Source organism: Pezoporus flaviventris, unplaced genomic scaffold, assembly GCF_033815535.1.
Source record: "Pezoporus flaviventris isolate CSIRO_AGI_PZ_B2104156 unplaced genomic scaffold, CSIRO_AGI_Pfla_v1 ptg000213l, whole genome shotgun sequence".
Taxonomy (NCBI): Eukaryota; Metazoa; Chordata; class Aves; order Psittaciformes; family Psittacidae; genus Pezoporus; species Pezoporus flaviventris.
Window position 1 is genome coordinate 11,119,894 of NW_026892761.1, and position 19,723 is coordinate 11,139,616.

General features: G+C 37.1%; 1 long non-coding RNA gene across 1 annotated transcript in view; it reads left to right on the forward strand.

Moving 5' to 3' along the window:
- Window positions 1–214: 214 nt before the first annotated feature.
- The window catches only part of LOC133262530 (uncharacterized), a 64,425-nt gene continuing 44,916 nt past the window's right edge, over window positions 215–19,723 (forward strand). Inside the window, exon 1 of the long non-coding RNA XR_009741338.1 lies at window positions 215–333. This is a non-coding gene — a long non-coding RNA (uncharacterized LOC133262530). The remainder of the gene's footprint in view (window positions 334–19,723) is intronic.

Sequence of the window (19,723 nt, forward strand, 5' to 3'; positions counted from 1 at the left end):
GCTTGAGTTTGGTTTCAGCAAAATAATCACCTGGTACTTGAAATTCCTGAAACAGGGCAAGTGAAATCTGACAGAAATTAAACTGTGATCTGGTAAAGAATTGTGTTAAATGCTTTACTGATTGTAACAGCTGAGCTTCTTGTAAAGTCCTTCAGTTCGCAGATGTCCCATTTAAGTTAAGTGGTGAGTACTTCTCATCTCTGGGGCTGTTTGCTCTGATTCCATCAGGTGGATTGGGAGGCTGGTGTGGGTACTCAGCACTTGGCTGGCAGCGTTGTGCCAGCAGTTGAGTGAGCCTATGTCTTGATGCAAACAGATCACAAATTCTTTAAGGTAATGAAACTATCCACTTTTGTAGGGTTTTTCTAAATCCTGTAATGCTAGTAGGGCTAAGCAATTATGTGTACTGTTGTCTTAGAAACCTTTTTTTCCCCTCACAAATCTGTTTTGTCTGTCATTCAAAGATACTAGCAATGACCTTCATTTTCTGTGTGTGTATTAGGAGATCTTACTGTTTATGTCTGCCCCTCAGCTTTCCCAGCATTCAGGTTAACCTATTAAATAGTCTTCTGAATATAACAAATACCTGCTGTATCAGTATCTCAACTTGGTATTCCTTATATCAGATATCCTCAAAAGCAATATCCCATCCCTTCGGATCACAATTCTCCCATTATACTTCCATTTCCTTTATTGGTGCTATCTTCAGAATCTTTTTTTGCACCTCCTGCTTAATTTTTTTTCCTATTTTTTATCAGATTCTTGTTCCACCAAGAAGGGGATTTTTTTTTTTCTTTTTAGGTTTTTTGTTTGATGGGTTTTATTTGTACTTCTCATGCTGTCTTAATTTTAAAGATAACAATTAATTCAAGAATGAGAAGTTTCACTGGGTCTATATTATTCCATGGTATTTCTGAGTTAATCTATAGTTTAAAGTAATTTTGGAGAACAGAGTCTTTGTTTTGCTTTAGTGCTGCCTTCTAGAATTTTGTGTGCAAATTTTTCAAAATAAAGGCTATTTCTCTAAAACTCTTAGGAATAAGTTTACTCAGGTTTTCATGGTGGGGGGTTGTGTTGGTGTTTGAGATTTGCAAAATCATGTAAGGGAAAAGTCAGCAAGAACATTCTGAATAATGAATGCAATATCTATTTTTGAAGGGCATAGCCAGGATATTTTTCTTAACTGAAGGCAGACAAAAAACTCACTATCTGAGCCAGTGGGTGGAGGTCAGAACAACATCTGCTTTATCCAAGAGCCTTTTACAGCTTGCTGTTGTTCAGTGAATCAATTGAGCATGTAATAAGAGGAGCTCCAATATAGACAAGATGCATAGACCATATTGATTAGAGCCTGAGTAAATCTGGCCATGGAGCATGTGCAGAGGCTGACTGTACCTTGAGCAATTTAATGCCTGTGGAACACATATTAGCAGCAGCTTTCCTAAAATGTATAGGTATTAAAACCAGGTTGTAAAGTCTTGAGTTAACAAATGATGTTGTTTATCTCAGATTATTGTAAATCTGCTGGTGTGGAAGATCTGTATTTCCCTAACTAGTTGAACATGTAATTCTTGCAGTCTTATTAGATACTTCTATTTTACAGCATGTCATATATGGGGAAATACTCATTCTCTGGAATGTTAAATGATGTGAATTGCAGTAGAACTTGGATTTATCATGGTGAAAGTAATTCATAAATGCTCTTTTTTGCACCCAAACTGAATGTGTGTCCAGTATATAATTTATTTTTTGTTCCTGTACTTGTTCTCTGTTTAGGTGTTGTTGGAAGGAATGATGAATTGCAAGTTATGGAAAATATTTTGGGCAGCTGGTATTAAACTGACCATGTGCTCAGAGATTCTGAGCAGAATTAATTGCCTCATAGTTTTGCATTGCTGTTTGAGCATTACAAGCCTTTGTAGAGAAAATTACTTCTTTAAAGACAATAAACAAATTTGGTAATCCATGTATTTTTTTTTCTGTAAAATCTTTATTTCCTTAATAATTTATTTTAGAAACCCTTTTACTTTTTGAGGCAACTTAAGGCACCTTTTCCCTATATTGAGAAATACCGTGTGTTTTTGTACAGAATTGACTAGTTAAACATTGTATCTCATTTGGCATCAATATGGAGTACCTGTGTCAAATTGTGTTGTAAGCAATAGTTAACAATAACAAAATCAGTATTTGAGCTAGCTGAAAAAAAACCCACTTGATTCTTTCAGTGAAGTTTTGGTTTTGATTCTGTTTCTGCACAGCTTATCATTTAAAATTCCTTTGTGGTTAGGGTAATGCTGCCAGGTAAACCTTACAGCTGAACATCATAGTCAAAAATGTGACAGAGCTGCAGGCCAGCCTGTTTTAAGATAACTGGATGAATTTGATTTGCTGTTTTAGAAGTTCAACTCTAGCTGGCAGTATCTCTACAGTCTTGGATATTAATCTTGGCTTTATTGGTTAAGTCTTGTGAGTGTCCCTTTGAGGAACTCACATTACTAGTATGGGGTTTAGTGTGCTCCCACGTGATATTAGTCCTCCTTCTAAGTCCCAAGCAAGAAGTTAGAACCAACTTGGCTTATTTTATTGCATTGTATATTCTGTTGAAACAACAGGGGCTTGGGGTGGACTGGAGGAAGGCATGTTACTACCTTAAGGTTGCATTAAGAAAAGTGAGGTGTAATTTTTAAATCTGATTACATGGACAGCTAGCTTCAGAAGCCATTTAACCCCCAAAATTGTTTCTCTTTTGCAGTTTCAGAAAACCAGTTTTAGCAAGGATCCTATTAATTTTAGTTACAGAAATGTAAGGAAAGGTGCACACAGACTAAAGTTATTAAAGCGTAACTATGTATGAGTGCATGGTGCAAAAGCACTGGCAAATAGAACATGGAAATTTCTGAATTTTTTTTTTTTTTTTTTTTTTTAGTAACTTTTTACAAAATTGCCTAGGAAGCTTCACCAACGCTGCTCTCAAACTAGAAGTCAAAACACAGCACTGCACCAGTTAACACAAAGGAAAAAACATGACTGCTACTGCTGAACCCAGGACAGAAACAAACCTTGTAAACTGGAGCACTTAGGAAACCAATATCAAATAGCTAACACTTCAGAACTGGCTGGGTCTGGCAGAAGTGTGGATCTTGAAAGGGATTTCCTAGTGTGATTTTAACAAATACTGAAATATCAGAAACTTGCTGATTATTTTTCCAGAACACTGCTTTTGGCATAAATCCTCTAGAATATTTTAAATCTGTATCTTGTGCTGCTGGTGTTTAAAACAGATTTTTCTATTAGCTTTTTTGGGGGGGTCTGCCTTGTACCCTATATAACTTATCCAGCTTAGGGGACACAGGTGTTATAGGTACAATTTTAAAGCCTCATGTAATCTTTGCAAGGCAACACAGAGAAGCCTTTTCTTGTTACTGTCAGTGGAGCCAGAAAAAGAGAACCTCAGTCTGAGGTTTTTCCTTCTTGGGGGAAGATACCAGCTTCCACACCATGCACTGGATGCTCTTCAGCTTCCTGCTGCCAACATGGCAAAGCATGTTAGCTTTGACTGTAAAGATTAATTTATGGGAAATTAATTATGAAGCAGTTGTTCTGGGCAAGCAGTGTCTAATTCAAAGCCCATTTAATTAGTAGCAGGTTTTCTTTCATCTTTGAACCTGATGACTACAGATGGAAATGGGAGAAGGTAAATGCACCACTGATCCCCTCTTGTGTTCCTCTGGAGAGATAAATGAAAGCAACTGATAGAGGCAGTGCACAGTGCACCTAATTTGTACAAGGAGTTTGTGCAGAGCATGGCCAGTCTAGAATTTTTAGTCAATACCAGTTGCAGGTCTCTTGGGATCATCTCTGCAGCACCATGACTTCCAGTAAAGCTGCCTCATCACAGCCTCCTAGGTGCCAGTTCTGGAATGAGTTTTTAATCTTGTAATTTTCTGTGTGACTGCAATAGGTTCTTGTTACTTAGAATTAAACGATCAGTTGCCAAATGCATGTATCTCTAGCTAAACCCAAACACTGTAGAACTGAAAAATTAATTTTCCCTAATGACCACAATAAATGCTGTATGTTTTCCTGTTAAGGTATCTATAAAATGGGAGTGGCATAATACTCTTCGTTTCCTGAACACACACTTGTATGAATATCTTTCTCAGAATTACTTGCGCTCTATCATGAGAAGTGCTTTTGCTAAAAGGAAACAAGATTAGGTTTTAAATATTGAAATTTTTACCAAATTTTAAATATTGAAACATGACTTAATTAGCCCATTTTAGAGGCTGTTGTAATGGAATGATTTTTTTTTTTTCCTCTGTATAAGTGCTTAATTTGGGTGAAGGGTTTTGAATGAAATCGGAAAGCAGTACCAGATATTTTATTGGAACTCAAAGAAAACTTCACCAGTGTCTAGTATGTGTTGTAGGCTTTCATTTTGAGTGACTATTTAGGTTCTTTTAAGGCTGACCCTGAACCGTAGCTACCTAATTCCATGAAAAAAGTTTTACCCATCCAAAAGGCAAGGAGACAAAGCATGAGAGGAACTAGTTCCTCTCTCTGGTGCAGCAGAGGTGAAGCAAGGGCTCAACCCAGGGTCTCTCACAAATTCAATCTGTTCAAAGGCTATCGCTGCTGCATATTTCAGGTCTTTGACTGCACCATAGCATTTATCTCTGCAATTGCAGTGTTCCTCATTATACCCTCTTTGATGTATAATTTCTGCATAATCTCAAGTTTGAGAACAGTCATTGCTGTCAGTAATTGTTCTATAAGGGCCACTTCAAGCTGGATAGAAATGGGATTTCTGCCTTCTGAAATTACTCTAGGTTTGTGTTTCTGGATGTTGCATATCTGACGTCATTATCTCAGTGCCATACCGTGATGTTTTCCTATCTCGTCCCTCTTATTGCCCCTCCTTCTCAGGTTAAAAAAGCCCAAGGTTCTGGCTTTCTATGTGTACCTTTTTTTTTTTTGTTTTGATTTGTATTAATTGAAGCAAGTTGAAGTTGGAATGTCACATACATGCCAGAAATCTATATGTTTAATACAGCAGTTGCAAACAAAACATCTGAGGGCACTAGAACATTACCAGGTGTGATGTATACTTCACATCTATATCTAAGTAGAAAAACAAAAATTTAAGCTCTAGCATATAATCGAGTTGTCAGGCTGTTGCCTTCTACTTCACATTTTTAGGATATGATGCAAATGAGCTTTTAAAATCTATTTGAATTTGTCAACACTGTTAATGAAAACGTTAATGCCTTGTTAGCTGTCGACTAATGATAGTGGAGGGTTTCATTCCTTACTTAATGGAGGTACTGAATGTAAGAACTCATGATTTATGGCCTGCAAATAAAATAACAGAGTAAGCTTTTCTGATCAGAGAACTCCCCAAGCTTACCTCATAACTGTGCTATACTGCAAAGGTGTGATATTGATGAATAGTTTTATGACTCATTTGGTAAGATCTATGAAGGCAGTTACTTCATAAGGTGGCATTTTATCACAGTTGCTTTTGACCTGCTGCAGTTGACTCATTGATTGGAGCTAGTCAGGGGAAGCAAAAGCCAGACGCTTAGTGAATACTAGTGGAAGTGCTGGTATTTGTGTCTTTCTTATTTTTTCTAAAGACTATTTCTGATGCTGTGCCAATGACTGCTTTATGTATGCCTAATTATTCTGTTATTAGAGGAGGTTTTGTCGTTCTGTTTGGAGTGGCAGAGTCAGTTTATTATTAGCAGATGCTGTTTTCCCTGCATTTTGGTTGTGTTTGTTTTTTTTTTTTCTCCTCCAGGCCTGCTTTAGCAGTGCCTTCTGGATTTTTGATTGAAGAAATTGAACTTTGAATCTATACGCTTTCATGCATCATTTACTTAGTTTGCAGAACTCTGCTCGCTCAATTCAAATTCAGAGCTGAGAAGTAGACAGATTTGTGTGAGGACTTCTTTCGCAAATAATATAGGTTTTAAATGCTGTTCTGTGGATGTAATTTGTGACTATTGGAAGATGAGCAATTTATACTACGTGTTCTGTTTGCTTTCAGAACTGCATCATACAAACTGAAGCATTTTTTGACTTTCATGCACTGAGGAATTCTTTTGGTCAGTGTTTGTACTTTGTTTTTAACAGTCAGTGATTGATTAGTTAACACCATGTATGTATGTGTAGCTAAGACCCACTTCTCAGCTCTGCCTAGGTCCTAAGTCTATTTTTGCCTTTGAGTTGGAAGATGACTTTTTTCATTTTGACATAAGGCTTTGGAATGAGAGTTTGGTGTGTGTGGTGTTTTGGGGTTTTGTTTGGTTTGGTGGTGCTTTGGGTTTGTTTGATTTATTTTTTAGACATATATCACTGTTCTAGGCTGTCTCTGGGATATTATAGACACAATAGAGTGTAGTCACACCAAGTTCATTGCTGTTAGTGTTTTGAAAAAGAAGCTATCTGTTTTCAAGGACTGAATGAAGATTTGCTGGATATTTCTTATTTCTTGATTCTTGAAAATGTGCCCATAGCTTGCAAATGTCTAAACTAAATCTGAAGCTTGTTTCTCAGCTCTTAAAACTACTATTTGGCATAAGGGACACCTGACTCCAGAAGTTCCTTCTGTGTGGACAGGTCCCGGTAGACTGGCATTCCCTTCAGGAGTGGTGTTAGTCAGGAGAAATAAGTATAGATATCCAATGCATATGTCCAGAACTTTTCACTGGAATCTTTATACAAAAACAAGACCTTTCCTATTTGTACTGAGAAATAATAATTTTAAAGATGTATTAGTAAAAAGCTGAATTCTTTTCTTCACTTGTCTTTCTTTTAAGCTCCTGTGGTACTGGAGCTGTGAAATTAACAAAGCAAAAAACATGCCTGTTCGTAGTAAATTGATACAGAAAACATTTGATAAAAGAACAGATTTGTCCTTTTCCCTGCTGGGTTTAGATTTCAGTTAACAAAAAGCTGTGCTGAAGTAACTGGTCATATATCAAAGAGTTTAGATCTAATAGGTCTTTGAACAGCTAGAGTAAACATACGGGAATAGAGGTTGAAAGCAGAGATGTTCTGTAACAAGAGCTGCCTTTTAAATCTTGGTCGATGTCGTGAAATAGCTGTTGATAAGCAAAAACTTGCTGTAGCTGATGACTTTATTAAGCAGCGTCTTTGCCGCACACTTTATATTGTTATGTTAAATTCTCTTGAAATACACTTCTAAATAGTCATGGACTCCTAAATAGACAATATAAAGCCCTGAATATTTTGGTTAAAACTGTGTTTTACTAATAGTCCAGACTGGGTACACAAGAGTTCCTGTGTACAGGGTTTTTTATTGTTTGGTATTGTGTGTTTGGGTTCCCAGTGCGGGGCTAGAAGCAGCAGAACTGTCACTGAATTCACTAGAATCATAGAATCATAGAATCGTTAGGGTTGGAAAGGACCTTAAGATCATCTAGTTCCAACCCCCCTGCCGTGGGCAGGGACACTTTACGCTTTCAATTCTCAGCTTAAGTAGAGAAGATTTGTGAGAACACAATGTTTTTCTTCTGTTTCTTGCAAGAAACTTAAGTTTACTTTTGGTCTGAAGAATTTATTAGCTGCTGAGTATTTACTTGCCTTTCACTTTTGTCAGTGGCATTGTTTATGTCCACTATACTTTGAAAAGTGGTTGTTAACATGATTTTTATACAGTTTGTCTCAAAGATAGTTAGTTATGGAGTGGGATGCAAAATAACTGAATGGGATAAATTATAATGAAAAGAAAGGAAGTTACTGTTATAGTTATTCTTAAAAAAAAGAATAATTAAGGACAAAGCCTGAAATATTTGAATGTTCTAGAATATCAGCCTCAAATTCTTATGGTTTGAGATTTAAAAAAACATAAGGCTTCTGAGGGCAGAGGTTTACCAGTGGAGTTTATCATTAAGACAGAAGTTTTGGTTGTGAGCTCACAGATAAGGCTTAATTAGCCTGTCCCAGCACAACACATGAAAGTAAAGATAGCAAATACCATTTTATAGTTTTGTTGTTTTGTTTTGTTTTTTTTTTTTACTTGGTATTAGATTAGCAGATTTCATAACCCCAGTGAACTCATAATTGCTGCTGGTTATTTGATTGCTTTAGAGAAAATTAGGACAGCTAAGCCTGTGCGTATTTTACTCTGTATTACTCAAATTAAGGTAAAGTCTATTTGGATTGAAAAGACATTTGTTTTTATGAGGAAATGTTACGGCTGCTTAATGCTTAGATGAGAGGTTTACTGAACATGAGCTTCTGAAGAGAGGGTAAGTGAATTCATGAAGAAAACTAAAAGCAGCAGATTACTGTAACAGCAAATTGTATTTCTTAAAGGGAAAAGCGCATGTACTTACTGATTCCTAGTGTTGCCTCAAATACCTTCTCTGAACTTTGTTTTATTATGAAACCATTTTCTTAGTACTGTGGCCAAATCTTTTTCATCATTCTTTTAAGAATTCAATTTAACCTGACCACAGTTTAAACATAATATTTTGATCAAGGACATACACACTTTATTAAACTAGATGCCATAGCATTTTATCCAATTCCAGCACTTACCTGTTCTTGCTTGTCTGATGAGACTTGTTTAAAAGAAGTGATGCTACGGGTAACCTAAGAATGCAGAGTTATTTGTGACTTCTTGTCTTCTTCACGTTCTGGTCTCAAACACGGTTTGAGTCAGACCTAGTGCTGGCTTGGAGAATGCTGTTCAGATTCACAGCTCCCTCTGAAAACTGATTATGGATCAGGTAGTTGTTTGTTTGGTTTTGGTTTTTATGTGGACAAAATGTATTTTAAAACAATACCATATTTAGAAAAGTTTGTCATTGTCCGTGCTATATTGGCTAGTAACTGATTTTTATGCAACAGAATGGAACAAGCTCTGTATTTGCCTTCAGGTGTTATATGTGACAGAATGGTTAGAATAATGGGTAAGTCCTTCCCTGAATGCTTCTATGGTTACTGATGGAAAAGCAGGGGAGGAGTGGAGCTGTGTTCCAGTGAGTGCTGAATACACATGCAGTAGGGTAGGGGGAGGGAAAGGGCAGTGGGAAGAAGGGGTTTGAACTGCACTGTCCCTAGATCATAAAATCATAGAATAGTTAGTGTTGGAAAGAACCTTAAGATCATCTAGTTGCAACCTCCTGCCATGGGCAGGGATGCCTCACGCTAGACCATGTCACCTAAGGCTCTGTCCAACCTGGCCTTGAACACTGCCAGGGATGCGGCAGCCACAGCTTCTCTAGACAACCCATTCCAGTGCCTCAGTACCCTCACAGGGAAGAACTTCCTTATATTTAACCTGAACTTCCCCTGCTTAAGTTTGAACCATTCCCCCTTGTCCTATCACTACAGTCACTGCTGAAGAGTCCCTCTCCTGCATCCTTGTAGGCCCCCTTCAGATATTGGAAGACTGCTATAGAAGACTGACCTCTACTACATTGATTCTCAACTATTTTAAAGCTGCCCTGATGTCTCTTATTTTCTGTAATGGTGGCTGGCTTTCTGGCTACTTTTGTGTTTTGGCTTCTCACATCTTTGCTCCTGTTTGCCTCTGTTTCCCAGGCTCAGTTACTCTGCGTAGTTGTAAGACTAGGAAAGTTGAAAAGAGAAAGAGAGGCAGATGAAATTTGCTTTAGATGCATGATACACCACCCCTTGTTTGAGAGAGCCACTGTTTGAGCATGAAAATAATCTCAAGAGAGGGCAGCTGAGCCATTTGTAAAAAGAACCTAATTTTGATGCAATCCAAGTGATAATTGGACTACTCAGGAACAGCAAAGCACCAGGTGTTTGACAGTGTTCCTGCTGAATCAGTGAAAGCAGAAGGGGCTAAGGAAGTCAAAGACTTCACAAATTAGTTGTTGGTTTAGAAGTACTGGGGCCGTGGGGGGGGGAACCCAAACTAAGAAATGAAGGCAGGCAGATGTATACTGAAATACTTTTCTGTTACCTTGCCAAGTACTTCCCTTATAAAGGCCTGTGTTTGTAAAAACATACTTTTATTATTATTATTTATAGGAGATAAAGTCAAGGTTTCCAACATCCTAGATATAGGTGAGACAAAGGCTTTCGGTTAATCTAGACAGGGTGGAGATTGTTTGAATACACACTTTTCCCTTAAATTCTAATAAAAGACTTATTGTAGAGATGCTAAAGCCTACCCACAAAGAAAGAACAAAGTATTTAATTAAATAAAAAGAAAAAAACAACCAAACACCACACACAGAGCTCTGAAGTACAGTTATAGCTTTTATTTCATAGTTGTTTTTTTTAATTAAAAGTATGTTGTAAAGTTACAATTCGTCATCTACAGGTAGCAGATTTTTCTGGTTAGAGGAGAATTTCTTTACATCTGTGAGTGTTAGTTATTCCAGGTCCAAACCATTAATGGCAGGTGGGCTCAACTTCATTATTTGGGGGTATCTACAACACATTAACTATTTCAGTGAGAAGAACAAACCCCAGCTATTAGATATTGTTCTTTCCCATTTGAAAACATGACTTTTACCTCTTTAGTAACTTAATAACATGTTGTCAGCCACTCACAGAAGGACACTGCTAAACAGTAAGATGTCTAGCAGTTGATATGACAGTTGTTGATTATCATACAAAATCAATTATTCTGGTTGTTGAAGCAAAATCATTCAAGTTATGATAGTGGCAGACTGTGAAAAGAGTTTTATTTGCCATTTACTGGAAAGCAGAAGTGCAGTTAGGGTTTTGCAGTACCATTTGGAATCACAGGATGAGCAAAAGCAGAGTTTGGGGGAAGTGGAATGTGCTGGAGGCTGTCTCCTTAGTAGATCTTAAGAGTGCAATTAGATGCACACAGTCAGATGTGAAGATCAGTGGACTGCTGTCGTTTAGTCCTAGCTGAGCATCTGGACCTCTATGTAAGGCCATTGCATTATCAAGTTTTGCAGCAAGGAAACAAAGTCCATGTCTGTTCCAGCAGAGTGTACAGCAGAGAGTTTGACTTTGGGGTGTTTCTTCCAAGTTGGGAAACACAGAAGATTCTGCATTACAGAAGAATCTGCATTTCTTAGAGTCATAAAATCATTTAATTTGGAAAAGACCTTTCTGTTGCTGTTGTTTGCCAAACGTTAACTGAGCACTGCTGAGTCCAACACTAAACCATGTCGCCAGGTGCTACATATATGCATCTTCTAAATGCCTACAGGGATGGTAACTCCACTGCTTGCCTGGACAGCCTGTTCCAGCACCTTAATGTTTGCCTTGTAGTGAGGGGTCCAAAACTGAAGACAGTATTCTTCCTTGCCTCTCCTCTGCTTGATTGACTGTTATATTATGCGTTAAAAATACACACATACACAGCTAATATTTTGAAAATAGGCTTTTATGAAATCAAAGACTCTGTCAGCTGGTATCTTCTAAGTACAGCATGTTCTGAGCTGCCTGTGTTGGGTATCATCAGATTTAAAATGTATGGCAAGTAAATAGGAATATAAAACTGATGAACCAGAAAATAAGAAAGGTCACATGCTGTATTTTGTTAGCACAGGAATAAAGTACCAAAGGATGTTGAGATGTTGTCTCCTGATACAAAAATGCACCAGTCATAATGATATCACAGGAAGGCAGAGAGAAGGTTAGTCCTCTGCACTGTATTTATATTTCACTTCTGACTTGACAGCATGAGATTATTTCAGTTTTGGTCAGGGAACAGTATTAAGATCTCTTCCTTTCTTCAGAGATTTGGACACTTAACCTATTCTCACTATGCACCAGTTGCTCAAAAATACCCTGTGCCTAAAGTAATGTGGCTCACCAGATCTGACACATTGAATGCGTAGCTTTGAATGCAAAGGCTTGATCAGGTGACATAGTACAAATCTCAACCAATTTTTGTGAAGAAAGGCTTTCAAACGCTTTTATATTCCTCGGTTTATGATTATTTTTTTTTTTTCTTTTCAAATCTTGGCCTTAACTGTGGTTGGTATTGGGGTGTAGATATGAGTATAAAGGTTTCACTTTGCCTGCTTAAAGATTTAATTGGCAAATTTAGATAGGTGATCCATTACAAACACATTTATGTTTCACCCCTGAAATTCTGCCTGCACAAGCCGATTGCTTTCTCTGGTAGCCATACAAAGGTATCTTTTTATTCTGCTACTTAGGGGGAAATTTAAGCCTGTGTGATTGTACTTCTGACCATTTAAAACAATGAAACCGTGGTGCCAATAAATTAACTGGTGCTGAACTCACAGAATCCTGGACTGTCCTTGTACCCTGAGCTCAAGGACAGTGGGAGGAGAGTAGACAGCATCAGATGTCAGGAGAGCAACTTTAGAGTGCCCATGGATATGTGATGCACTCTTAGTGTAGGTGAATGTCTATGAAGTCAATGTGATGGATAGATGGCTAAATACAGTTTACCTGATATCATATGTGGACATAATTACTCAAAGCAGAAAAAGTTTTCTGTCATAAAGTAGTTTCTAAGCAAAAAATGTATTTAAATGTTTGTAAATGGGTGTTAAGAATTCTTCTGGCCTTAAACACACTGGCAAGTTATTGCTGTGTGCAAACATCCTTAGTAGAGGCAATGTTTGCTTTAAAATAAAGCCTCCCACTCTGTCTTGTGAGTGGTCCAAGACTCTCTTATGCAGTAAGAGTGGTGATCTGAGGAACCGATGTATAGTCACAAACTCTGTGATGTTTTGAATTGTTGGTATTAAAAATTGTGTTGATGCAAAGCCTGTAATTATTTTCTGATTGGATCATCTCAGTGGTGCTATCCTGATACCATAGATTAATAATCAGAAGAATCCATACCTTTCACATGTCCAGTAAATACTACATTTTTGACAGGCTTTGAGATTGTATGCTTAAAAAGGAAGTGTATTTGGGGGGGTGTAGGGGGGAGGCTTTAGATGTCTCTCCTTGATTAAGTAGAAGAGCAAGAGCAAGAGTAAAGATAATTCTGCGCTAGGAAAATATTAATCTTTTGCTAGGAATAAATTTGTTCAGGAATGGTACTGTAGGTGCGGGGAAGGTTTTGAAAAATCTACTGGAATCTAACCTAAAGCTGTGTTAAACCCTGCTTGCTATTCATTCCAATAGCAACTTGTCCACACCTCTTAGCCGCTCATCTCTGCTTAGCCATGGCACTGGGTTGGAACTAGATGATTTTTAAGGTCCAGCCCCAATACCCTCTTAAGCTATCCAGGAAATGACTAAGATTCCCATACTGCACATTCTTGTGTTTTCCTGAAATTGGGCCAAATTTGGTCCTCTTTACTGTCCTCCCTTCTTTCATGTTCCCAGTCACCCACTTATACCTACATTTCTTGCTTAGGAGAGCTTCCTAGGTCTCTTACATGTCTTATGATACCATATTCTTGTCTGAAAGAACTTTGATGAAGAAATTTGTTACTGGAAGAATAGCCCCAGCTGGGACTGGTGTTTGTTTCCTTCAAATAATATTTTACAGGAATTCAAATCACCAGGTGGGTAAGTGCAGAGATTATGGCATTTTGCCCAATTGCAGGAATAGCTTTAGGTTTAGATCCAAAGTTTATTCTGGCATAATTCCTAACTCATTTACCAGCTGGTCAGCCAAACCCTTGATTGCTGTTTTTGCAGGTGCCAAATCCATCCCTGCTGCTGGTATCTCTATTTACTTACCTTTTTAAAGGTTCAGTTGCTTTAAGTATTTTCCTCTTGGGATGTGTTACTCATTTTGCAAGAGTGGTTACTTATGATTATAGAGAGCAACAGAGCCTGATACAAAGCCTATGGAACCCTTAGGAAGGATTGTGTTATTTCAAAATAGCAGTTGGATCGGGCCCAGAGAGTGATCAGGTGAAGGTTTTGCTCTAAATACAGATCTCATATGATTCTTCTGATCTTCTTGGTTAGACTAATGTGAATTTCTCAGGAAGGTTTTTAGGGCTGGGTTTTTTATCTGACTTGCTTTTGCTGCCTTCTTTTAAAAGAAGAGTTAAAAATAAACCCAAATGATTTTATCAACTTTATTCAAACTTTAATGATTTTATACAGTGAAACTCTAAAGTATCTGAAGCTGCTTATATTTGAAATGCAAACCTCTGCAATTTGTAAACTGTCAAACTTAATACAAGATCTTAGTGTTAATAGGATTTTATTGACTTCTACCATCAGCAGAGGAAGAGGTTGATAAAGTGCCACAAAGGAAATGAAGATACAATACTCATTTTACTTGCATCTCCAGAGCTCTATAAATTTGATTGCTGAATTTATGATAATCCAGCTCTTCTGGGGAAGTGGGGAGGAGAGGATTGCTGGAAGTGACTTTGCAGAGCTGGAAAAATCAGACTTTGTGGAGAAATGAAGTGTTGGTGTCCACTTACTGTGAGAGCACACAAGAATGCACTGTTAGCTATTTCATACGGGTTTGTTGCTACACTGCCAGTTTTCCTTTCTTCTGCTCCCATAGTCAGCTTCATTTGCACAGCTATTGTTGAGTGTTGTTGATATAATTAGTGCAGTAGAATGAACAAGTACAAGACTAAGAATGTTAAGAAAGTGAACTTCATGACTTTTCTTTTTGCATGTTCACTAAAGGCAAAACCAAATATTCATAGGCTCCAAGATACGTGGCTCTTGGGATGTAGGGGTAGCTTGTAAACTGAGTTAAGTACAGCATCAAGGTCCTTGGAGATTAGGAAGAAAAATGAGGTGACTGCTACTTACCATAACACCAGTGAATTCTCTTTTCCAGAGAAAAACATGATCCCTTGCATTTTCAAACAAGATGTTCTGTATTTAAAGTGACTGTTACAAGTCTTTAGTGTTTTAACCATTCTATAAATGTGAATTTAGGGAAAATAGGTAGTTCTAATAGCTTTGAGAAAATAAAAACACTGCATCTCTAATGGTTACCAGCTACTGAGACAGTCTTATCCTGAGACCACTGAAGTCTTCAAAACAACAGTAAGAAGCAAAAGAAACAATCACCCAGTTTCAGCTGCTATAGTGTTTCCCTTTCTCTTCCCTGTCTTGAATGTTTTCATTCCTTATTTGCAACACTTGAAACCTAATTGGTGGTATTTTCAAAATCCACTTTCTTCACATCCGTGATGAATTTCTTATGGAGAAAATCTGAAAATGCTGAATTTGCTCCAGCTCAAATGTTTTTTTAATAGTAATTTGTTTACTACTTTTTGTCAGTCTTTTGGACTAATTTCTAGATCGTTTAAGTATCAGATTATAAAATTATAGAACCCAAATTATCTCAGGTTAAAGGCAATCCTTACTAAATGTTTTCTGTTCTTGTGAGATAATTCAGGGAACTTTTCACACTATCCTCATTGTTTGCTGTGGATAGAACTGCACTAAAATTCTGCTGTTTCACTGGTAATCAAAATCTGAAAAGTTTCAGAAAAACCCTTAAACATTCTGGTAGTACAACACTGTAAAGGTGTAAATGGAATTTGTAGTTTGGGCTGTTGAAGTAACTGTTGAAGTATTGTCAGATGCCTCTGAATGTGCATCCCTTTACAGGATATGGGAAGAATGAAGTTGGGACATCATAGATCGGAAAAAGAACACGAGACATTTGAAATTAACTCTGTTCTGATGGTAGTCAGCTGTATTTACAGGAATTCTTGTTTTCATAGGAAGTCCAGAAAATTCTATAATCTCTGCTGATAACAGTAGCATTTAATGATCCATTTTTTTATATCAAGATGCAAGGTTTTTTGTTTCCTGTAATTTTGTCCATAGTTCTCTCAAAGTCTCTGGCTCTTATAATTTAATGTAAATGCAGAACCATAAGCTTTCCTTTCAAATAAAGCATCCAGATGCAAAGTTTGTGAAGGAACTGTACTCTTCTGAGGTTCTTGGAGGTATGTTTACAAAGGGACTGAACTGAAAGGTGGGGCTGGCTGGCATTTGCTTTGCTTGTGTCTCCAGATTTATTCTTCCCCTAGATGTGCATCTCAGAATCTCGCTGATTGTCCAGCTCTCAAATTTGCAGGAAGTGCAGCATGATCCTCAACAATATGTGAATATATCGAGGTGTTATTACAGATGTGTACTCTTCTCCCCAGTGTGATCTAAAAGCCAGAGTGGATTTGCTGTACCAGTTTTGTTTTGTGGGATAGGTTTATTTAACAAGGCTGAGAAATTAAAAAGGCAGCAGAGCAGGCACTTGACTAACCTGATTTCTGCAAGTTCTTACAGTAATTTCCCATATTTATGAAACTTCCACAAGTGATTTCCAGTATTAGTGAAGGAAAATGTATTTTACAGAATTAGTGAAGCCCCAAAAGCTTTTTACACTTATTCCCATTTGGAAAAAAAAACCACAAAACCAAATCTTTTAATGTTTAGATCAAATTATGGCAGAAAAACTGCAAGACTTGAAGAGCTAAACCACAATGACTTCTTCCCTTCTTATTCATCTTGCTTAAGCACAAAACGCAAGTGGCCTAGGCAGGAACTCCAGCATTTCTTGACTGATTTTTTCCACCTGTCACATATGCATTTTGTGACAGTTTTGCCACTTGAACTAAAATTACTGTTTGTAAATATTGGTACAAAAAACCTGTCATACTCTTCTAGAGTAGATGAAAACTTCTAAGAAGTATCATGGCATGAAGGACTTAGATCTGCTCATACAAAATATTCCTTCAGACCCCTGAGAGGAGGGAGTGAGCTGAGTACTAAACAGAAATGCATTTTCATAACAATGAACCAAATACAGGGGATGCTGAGGGATGAATTTGAAGGTTATTTACATCATTCTAACTCTAAAGGTCTCTACATGGAGCTTTTTAGGTCTACACAAGGAACTCTACATGTTGCTGTTTTCTTGCTGTTCAAATGATATAAAACTCATATGGTAATAGAAGTGATTATCAGTTTTGAAGAACTTTGAGCAAATGACTTTAACTACTTTTGGGTCAAACACATAGATTACCAATTAGAATATTTATATAGAACTGAACTATGTTGACAGCAGTAACTTAGAGCATAGCTTAAAAAGAGAAATTAGCAAAACTTCTGAATATGTGTTTTTTGGCAAAAGGAAAATTTCATCCAGCAACTACCTCACACTAGGGGAAAAACCAGCAAGTCATTACTTTTTAAACATTGAGACATTAGTAGTGTTTTAACTCAAAGGAGCATCTAGTAATCAGTAAATGGAGTGCTTTCATCTTCATTGATCCTTTCTTGACAAACATCAGTTTCATCTCTCCACCTAACATTTACTGTTTGATAAAAATGGAATTAGTCCTATAATGTGGAAGACTGATAGACTAGATTTATTAACATTGAAGATCATGTTATTGCTTATCTCTTTAGAAGCTAAAAACCACTGTCATGCTCTCCTGTACTTGCTGGACTCTGACAAAGACAAAGCAGTCCTTTTGTCAACATTGATACAGAATATGGAAGTGTGAATGGCTGAGTCCTAATGGATGACAGACTGCATTTAAGTGATACTCTTGAACAACAATAGTATAAATAACTCGCCTACATCTAATCAATAACTTGCTTGCTGTGTATGAATGTGAATTCAATGGGATATAAGAGCTACATCTTTCTGAACTTACTGTAGTCCTAGTGCCCTGGCTAATATGGTGTTTATATTTCTGTTACATTGTGTTTTAAATGTCTTTGAACGTTATAATCTAGAGGAGGGATTGGTGGATTGCTTTTGAGAGCCTGTTTCCCATTCATCTCAGTTTTTAAAACAATTGAATATTGTGATATTTTAAAATAACAGAATTCTTAACAAAGGCTACATTTTGTAATTTGACAATACATATTCCTTTGAAGGCAAGCAGTCCTTCAACCCACACATGCCTTAACATGGTGCATTGTATGTTAGATTTATTCAGGGCAGTATTTATCTTGTTATAAGCATGATTCATAACCCTGAACTTGTCTCTGAGATTTGTTTTGAGAGATATGACAATACCTGCAGGTGATACATTGTCAGATCAAACAAAAGCATGGTAATGTTTCTGCAGGCATTTAGACAATATGAACAATGACTGTTTAATGGTTATTGTGGAGAGCGCATGGTGCTGTAGCACTGCTGTCAGGTGAACAGTAAGTGACTTCTCTGGCTGACTGCAAAGGTTAAAATTCTTCTATTTTTGTTGTGTACAGTGTTTATAGGTCCTAAACAGAACAATCTTAAGTGATGAAATCCAAATTATCTGAGGGATTTTTATGATCTTCTTTCTCCAAAGTACAGTTTATAAGAACTTCACATTTTATAACTGCATTTATAATTAAAATATATATCATACGCTTGCAAGGTACATCAGTATTTATCTTGAAATACACTGTGGAGTATTGTGGGGAGCTGAAAGACTTGGTAATGAATCAGTAATTTTCCTCATGTTGTTTTTTCCAAAACTGTATACAGGAAAAGCTGCTGGCATCTTCTCCAGATTATGCAAACACTGAGTTAATGTTTTTGATACTAGAAGTCATAGATTAATACTATGCATTTTCACAGGTGTAATATTCAGCATATGTTCTTAATTATCAGTAATTTTTGATACACAGTTGGGAGTTGAAAGCCTTTGTGTTCTGCTTTGTACAGACCCATAAAGAAGGCAGTATGAATTGGAAAAAACCTTTCTATTAAATATGAAGTAAATTAAACTCTTGAAAGGCAAGATTTGCTAGCCATCTATTGGAAAGTGTGGGCTGTGAACTCTCTGAAACAATGACCTGTGTCAGGAGGGACTATTCCAGTCCTTGTTGTTTGAGTTTTGTTAAACTCTGTTGTCATGGACATTTGTCTCGACTTAAAGAACATCTGAGAGGGAAGGCTGTGAGATTTTTATGTCAGACACTAAGCCTAGAGCGAGTATCTGCCAAGTTACTCAAGTGCACATGTATCCAGTGACTCCCACTTCTGTCACTTCCATGCAGAAAAGGCAAGAAATCTAGTAATGCTTAAGTTGTGTTATATTTGGGTTAGTGTTTCAATTTGTTTCATTTCCCTGAGCAAGATTTTAAAACAGAATATGCATATCTATATATGTATATAGATATGCATACATTGACTTTCATCTTTTTAAATAAACAATATATTGCTCTAAAATTGAAAAATAGAGTGAATCACTGTTTGGAACACACAGCTTGAATCTGATGTAATCTGTGGGTGACTGGGTTTCCTTTATGCATTCCACAGTGTTTCCATCTGAAATTGCTTGTCTGAGAAGGGAGCACTTCTGTGTCTGTTTAATCTCTTGCCAGTAAAAGATTTTGAAAGTGCTGTAATAATGTTGCTTATGTCTCTGCTCTGTTCAGGTACTCCTGTAATCTGATACCTACATAACCATTTTAGGAAATTCCATTACAAATAATAATTCCTATGTAGAAAGTACTTACTAACACCAAATTACTTGTCGTTCCTGTATTCAGCAGAGCAATTGATAGGTCATACTCAGTCATTGCTGTAACATTGGGTACTGGTATGTTTGGTAGGCCTTGTTGTTCATTTTTTGTTTGTTTTCTGGTTATTGGATGTAAAGCTGGTAGCAGTGGAATTTTAGCTAGAATCAGGGTGTTCTAGACTAACCTCATTCTTTTGTCCCCCATTCTCCCTTTGGAAAATTATGGTATTGCCAAAGTCCCAGCATTTGTTTCCTTGACTTCAAGAAGCAAAGCTGCTCGAGTAGTTTGGAGTAAGTAGTTCAATGTGAGCTGCTAAATATTTGAAGGCTTGCTTCTTAGA